The sequence below is a fragment of the Podarcis pityusensis genome (assembly GCF_964106645.2).
Source record: "Podarcis pityusensis genome assembly, chromosome: 8".
NCBI lineage: Eukaryota > Metazoa > Chordata > Lepidosauria > Squamata > Lacertidae > Podarcis > Podarcis pityusensis.
The window spans coordinates 79537321-79543909 of NC_138033.1; the positions used below are offsets into that span (position 1 = coordinate 79537321).

Consider the following 6589-nt stretch of genomic DNA (forward strand, 5'->3'; position numbering starts at 1 on the left):
TTTAAGATATTAACTGATGCCAAGGAAAGAGGCGGATTTGCCCTGCCAGACCTTAAACTTTATTATGAATCAGCAGCTTTTTGCTGGCTGAAAGAATGGCTACTTCTTGAAAACACAGACATTTTGGATCTAGAAGGTTTTAACAATGTATTTGGATGGCATGCATATTTATGGTATGATAAGGTCAAAGCACACAAAGCATTTAAAAACCATATTGTTAGGAAAGCATTGTTTAATGTTTGGATAAGATACAAAGACTTATTGGAAAATAAAACCCCAAGGTGGCTGTCACCAATGGAAGCAAAAGCTCTGAAAAGGCTCAATATGGAGGCCAAATGGCCGACATATTGGGAAATTTTGGAGCAAGAAGGAGATAAATTGAGATTGCAGAGTTTTGAAAAATTAAAAAATAAAGTGAGAGATTGGCTCCACTACTATCAGATAATGGAGGCTGTCAGGGAACTGCCATCGGAAGGAAGGGAAGTGAAAGGGCTCACACAGGTTGGGAGAGACTCAGCAGCTGAAGAGGGAACCAGTAGGGGGAGAGGAGCTGAGCTGAGGGAAAGGGAGCTGGAGGGATGGCTCAGAGACACTTCCAGCGAAAACAGTGGGGAGGTTTCAGGACCTCCTGTAGGGACACCCACTCCTCGCCGGAAACTGTCACGCAGAGAGTCCAGAAGACGTGTTTCCGTTAAGGAGCTTTTATGTTGGAAGCGATTCCGAAAGCAACCACTGTCGGAATCTGCCAGCGACTGACGGAGCCATGTTTAAGGGGCTCCGTTACAGACAGAGGTTTGCAAACTTGACCAAACTCTGAGGGACTAGGATTTTACACACAAGCAGCTCATCGTCCCATCACAGCATTCCGACAGTCTTCGTGAGCAGCTTGTGCAGGAGAAGGCATCATGAGCAACCCAGCCGGAACCGGAGAAGCAGGAGCTGGAGCGGGTCCAAGCCTGGAAGAAAGGTACCGGGTGTTGGAGGTCCAGCTAGCGCTGCAGACGGCGAGGCTTGAGGAGAGGAGGGCTCAGGATGCAGACAAAAAGGGGAAAGACACCCAGCTCGTCAGAAAGGTACCAGGATTGGTGCAGAAGTTTGGGGGGGAGCCCAAAGACTATCATGGCTTTCGGACAGAGATGCAATATGCCCTCAATCTGCAGTTTGATGAATTCCCTGACGAGGAATCACGAGTGGCTTTCGTGATTGGGCATCTTGAAAAGGGGGCGAGAGACTGGGTTAGACCCCTGATGGCAGCGAATAGTGACGTCCTAAAGGACACGATGAAGTTCTTTCGCGCCATGGATCTGATGTTTTCCAGCGATATTGAACAGGGAGTGGTCCGCAGACAGTTAATGGCTTGCAAACAGGGGAGCCGATCTGTCCGTGAGTACTGGACTGAGTTCACCATGTTGATCCATAAATTGGGGTGGGATCTATCGGCGGAACCCATTCAAATGCTCTTTGAAGAAGGGCTTTCTTCGGCTGTGAAAGACGAACTTTCCCGGGCGCCCAGGGCGGAGTCTATGGACCAGCTGACCAAATCAGCGCTGACCATAGGAGCGCGCCAGGAGGCGAGAGCATTGGAGAGGCGGGAAGGGAAGGGGGAACGTTGGAAGGAGTTCCGCATTCCAGACATTCCAGAGCCAACTTTCCCGCCGGCAGAGCCGATGGAAATCGGAACAGCGCGCGCGCGCGCAGTTTCAAAGCCCAGTGAGGGGGGAAAGAAGGAGGGAAAAGGCGCCCGGAAATGCTATCTCTGCCAACAGCCAGGTCACTTTGCCAGAGTCTGCCCCCAGAGGAAGGAATGGCAAGGGATGGTAGGAGCTGTGGAGGGAAGAGAGGAAGAAATACCGAAGCAAGTAAAAGCCAACGCCTGGCTGCCACCGTCGGGGCACAGCAGCCAGGCCAAAGAGCAGTGAAAGTGCCCACGCCAGAACCTCCTAAACCCGCCCTAGTGATAGAAGTGGCGCTAGAGCTGCCAAACGGACACCCTCTAAAGATAAAGGCGCTGTTGGACTCAGGCAGCTCCTGCAATTTCATGAGCAAAGAGTTTGCAGCTGAACACCAGATACAGACGATCCCTTTAAGCAACCCCCTGCAGGTGACCACGATCGATGGCAGGGAGCTGTTGGGAGGAGAAGTCAGCTTGCAGACCGTCCCAATGATAATGAAGGTGGCAAGGCACACCGAACTGATAGCGTTTAATGTGGCCACCTTGGGAGGAGCTCCCATTATATTGGGGATGAGCTGGCTAGCGTTACATGATCCGCTGGTGGGCTGGCATCAGAGAGTGGTTTCTTTTGGTTCAGCACATTGCTTAGAACACTGCAAAGAGGGAAAGGGTTTGGCAGGGGCCCAAGCCACCCTAGCAGGGACTGAAGTAACGGAGAACGTGAAGGTACCACGACAATACGCAGATCTCCGCGACGTCTTCAGCGAAAGGGAAGCTGACCAACTACCCCCGCATAGACCCTTTGACTGTCAAATAAATTTACTCCCTGGGGCACAGCTCCCTGTAGGCAAGCTGTACGCCATGTCAGACAGAGAGATGCAGGAGCTAAGAGAGTTCATTGACAAGAACCTGAAGAGAGGGTTCATCAGAGAGTCCAGGGCGGTGGGGGGCAGCCCAGTGTTTTTTGTGGATAAAAAAAACACGAACAAGCCGAGGCTTGTGTGTGACTTCAGGGCCTTAAATGCAGTGTCAGAACCAGTGGCTTTCCCTATGCCCAGGATTGACGACATTTTGACAAGGGTCAGGAAGGGAAAGATTTTTACTAAACTGGACCTAAGGGGGGCGTACAACCTGATACGAATAAGGAAGGGGGATGAATGGAAAACCACCATGTTCACCCCTTTGGGGGCATTTGAATATTTAGTTATGCCCTTCGGCCTACAAGGAGGCTCCGCGTGCTTTCAATCGTTTATGAACCATGTCCTGGGGCCTTTGCTTTACAAGAATTGTGTGGCCTTCTTAGACGACGTGTTGGTGTATTCTGAGAATGAGGAGCAGCATGTGAGAGACGTCAGAGAAGTGTTGAGCAGGCTGCAAGCCAACCAGCTGTGGGTGAAACTGGAGAAGTGTCAGTTTCATACCAAGGAGGTGGAATTCCTGGGGTATCGCCTGTCAGACAAGGGATTGGCCATGGATCCCGGCAAGGTCCAGGCGGTGCTGGAATGGAAAACACCCAAAACAAGGAAGGATGTGCAGAGGTTCCTAGGATTTGGGAACTTCTATCGTAAGTTCATCCGAAACTTTGCCCACCTGACGGCGCCCATTACGGACTGTCTCAGCAGTAAGAAGAAGTTCGTTTGGACTGAGGAGGCGGAGCGAGCATTTGAGGAACTAAAAAGGGCCTTCGCCTCGGAACAACAACTCCTGCATGTGGATTTACAAAAACCGATGAGAGTGGAAACTGACGCATCAGACAGAGCTATTGGGGCGGTGCTTCTGCAGCCAGGGAAGGAGGAGTCAGAGTGGAGACCGTGTGCTTTTTTTTCGCGAAAGCTGAACAAATCCGAGAGGAACTACACGGTGTATGACCGAGAACTACTAGCCATTCATGAGGCGTTCCGGAGATGGAGGCACCTGCTAATTGGCGCACAACATAAGGTGCAAGTGTGCACTGACCACAAGAACCTAGAGTATTGGAGGACGGCACGAGTGCTCAACCAACGGCAAGTGAGATGGGCCCAGGAGTTCTCCAAATTTAACTTTGAGATTTGTTACGTGCCAGGCCCAGAGAACATTAGGGCGGACGCTCTCTCACGCAAACCTGAATATTTGGAGGGGGAGGGAGCACCCGAAGAGAGACATGTCATTCCAGAGGACCGCTGGGTGTGTGGGGCGGCATTGGTGGGACAAAGAGAACTGGTAGAGGAAACAGAGAATGATGAATACGCCCAGAATAAGCTCAGAGGTCTTAGGGGTGAGGGAGAGGAACCAGGGGGTTTCGAGGAAAGAAATGGAGCTTTGTATTACAAAGGGGCACTGTATATCCCTGAAGGAGACTTAAGGGGGAGGGTACTCAAGCAGTTGCACGACAGCCCCACGGCGGGGCATTTTGGACAACACAAAACCATGTGGTTGGTCACCAGGGAATTTTGGTGGCCTAAGGTGAGGGAAGATGTACGGGAGTATGTAAGAGGGTGTGAGCAATGCCAGCGAGCCAAAGGGGAGAGGCGGGCACCGGCGGGGCTATTAGAACCCTTACCAACCCCAGAACGACCTTGGGAGGCAGTGTCGATAGATTTTATGACTGATCTGCCGAAGTCCAAGGGGAAAACAGCCATCATGGTGGTGGTAGACCTACTAACAAAGATGTGCCACTTTGTAGCCTGCTCGCATGCAGTCACGGCGGAAGAGACAGCGAAGTTATTTGTAGAACACATTTTTAGGTTGCACGGGGTGCCATTGAGGGTGGTCTCAGACCGAGGAAAACAATTTACTTCCAGGTTCTGGAGGAAGCTCATGAGCTTACTGCAGGTGGAGGTCAACTTTTCGACTGCCCGGCACCCTGAAACCAACGGGCAGGCGGAAAGAGCAAACGGGGTCCTCCAGCAATACCTGAGGTGTTATGTCAATGACAGAGAGAATGACTGGGTAGAAAAGTTGGCGCTGGCGGAATTTGCCTACAACAATGCCGAGAATGTGTCCACAGGGATGAGCCCCTTCTTGGCTAATTATGGGTGTCATCCCAGGGCTTTCCCAGGGGGAGAAGGGGAGAGATGGGGTGTCCCGGCAGCCGAGCATTTTGTAGAAGAAATGGAAGCAATCCATCGTCAGCTCCAACTCAACTTAGAAAGGGCGAAGGAAGAATACAAGAGGCAGGCAGACAAGAACCGAAGGGAAGGTGAAACCATAAGGGTGGGAGATAGGGTGTGGCTGTCAACCCAAGGGTTGCCGTTCAAAGGAGGTTGTAAGAAATTAAGACCCAGGAGATTGGGTCCCTTTGAGGTCATTCAACAGGTCAACCCAGTGGCTTTCAGGCTCCGGTTACCCAACCACATGAAACTGCACCCAGTATTTCACAGGTCGTTACTGTCACCGTATGAGGGGGGACGAGAAGGGATGGCCACTCGGGGACCGGTCATAGAAGAAAGGGAATGCAGCAGCCATGTGGCAGAAATCCTCGACGCCAGATGGAAGGGGGATCAGGTGGAGTATTTGGTAGCGTGGGAAGGAGAACCGGAGTCAGAAAACACTTGGGTAATGGCAGAAGATATCAATGACGAGGTATTGATAGAAACGTTCCATCAAAGGTTCCCAAGGAAACCTCAGCCTGTGGAGAGGTTCCGGAGGGAATACTTTGGGACCACCGATGAGGAGGAGGAGTTGGAAGGATTCTCGGAATCGGAAGGGGAAGGGGAGATGGACTCTGAGGAGGAGGAGTACTTCGAGACCAGGAACCGCAACAGGTGGAGAGAAGTGTTCGGGACATCGGAAGATGAAGGAAGTTCATTCCGGGGTTTTGCCTCCTCACCGCCCGTAGAGGAGGGGGCGAGAGGGGATGAAGGGGGCCCTGGAGGGGAGGTGGATGTCAGGGAACTGCCATCGGAAGGAAGGGAAGTGAAAGGGCTCACACAGGTTGGGAGAGACTCAGCAGCTGAAGAGGGAACCAGTAGGGGGAGAGGAGCTGAGCTGAGGGAAAGGGAGCTGGAGGGATGGCTCAGAGACACTTCCAGCGAAAACAGTGGGGAGGTTTCAGGACCTCCTGTAGGGACACCCACTCCTCGCCGGAAACTGTCACGCAGAGAGTCCAGAAGACGTGTTTCCGTTAAGGAGCTTTTATGTTGGAAGCGATTCCGAAAGCAACCACTGTCGGAATCTGCCAGCGACTGACGGAGCCATGTTTAAGGGGCTCCGTTACAGACAGAGGTTTGCAAACTTGACCAAACTCTGAGGGACTAGGATTTTACACACAAGCAGCTCATCGTCCCATCACAGAGGCATATAATTTGGATAAGAAAATAGGCTTCCAAGTGGAAAAGTCAAAATTAGAAACAGAATTGTTAGAACCCAAAACTAAAAATTTGTCAAGAATGTATAACTTGCTGTTGAAATGGAATACTCAGGATGAAACGGTGAAATCTGCTATGATTAAATGGGCACAGGATGTTGGACATAATATTATGTTCGCTGACTGGGAACAGTTATGGACCACAGGTATGAAGTTTACAGCATGTAATGCCTTAAGAGAGAATATTATGAAAATGATATACAGGTGGTACATGACCCCAGTCAAGCTTGCAAAAATTTATCATTTGCCCGATAATAAATGTTGGAAATGTAAAGAAACTGAAGGTACATTCTTTCACCTTTGGTGGACGTGCCCAAAGATTAAGGCTTTCTGGGAAATGATATATAATGAACTGAAAAAGGTATTTAAATATACCTTTCTGAAGAAACCAGAGGCCTTTCTCTTGGGCATTGTCGGCCAACTGGTGCCAAAGAAGGACAGAACCTTTTTCATGTATGCTACAACAGCAGCAAGAATACTTATCGCAAAGTATTGGAAGACACAAGATCTACCCACTTTGGAAGAATGGCAGATGAAGGTGATTGACTACATGGAATTGGCGGAAATGACTG

General features: G+C 50.5%; 1 protein-coding gene across 1 annotated transcript in view; it reads left to right on the top strand.

Moving 5' to 3' along the window:
- The window catches only part of LOC308483759 (protein-arginine deiminase type-1-like), a 40655-nt gene that overhangs the window by 10844 nt on the left and 23222 nt on the right, over positions 1-6589 (top strand). The window lies entirely within an intron of this gene.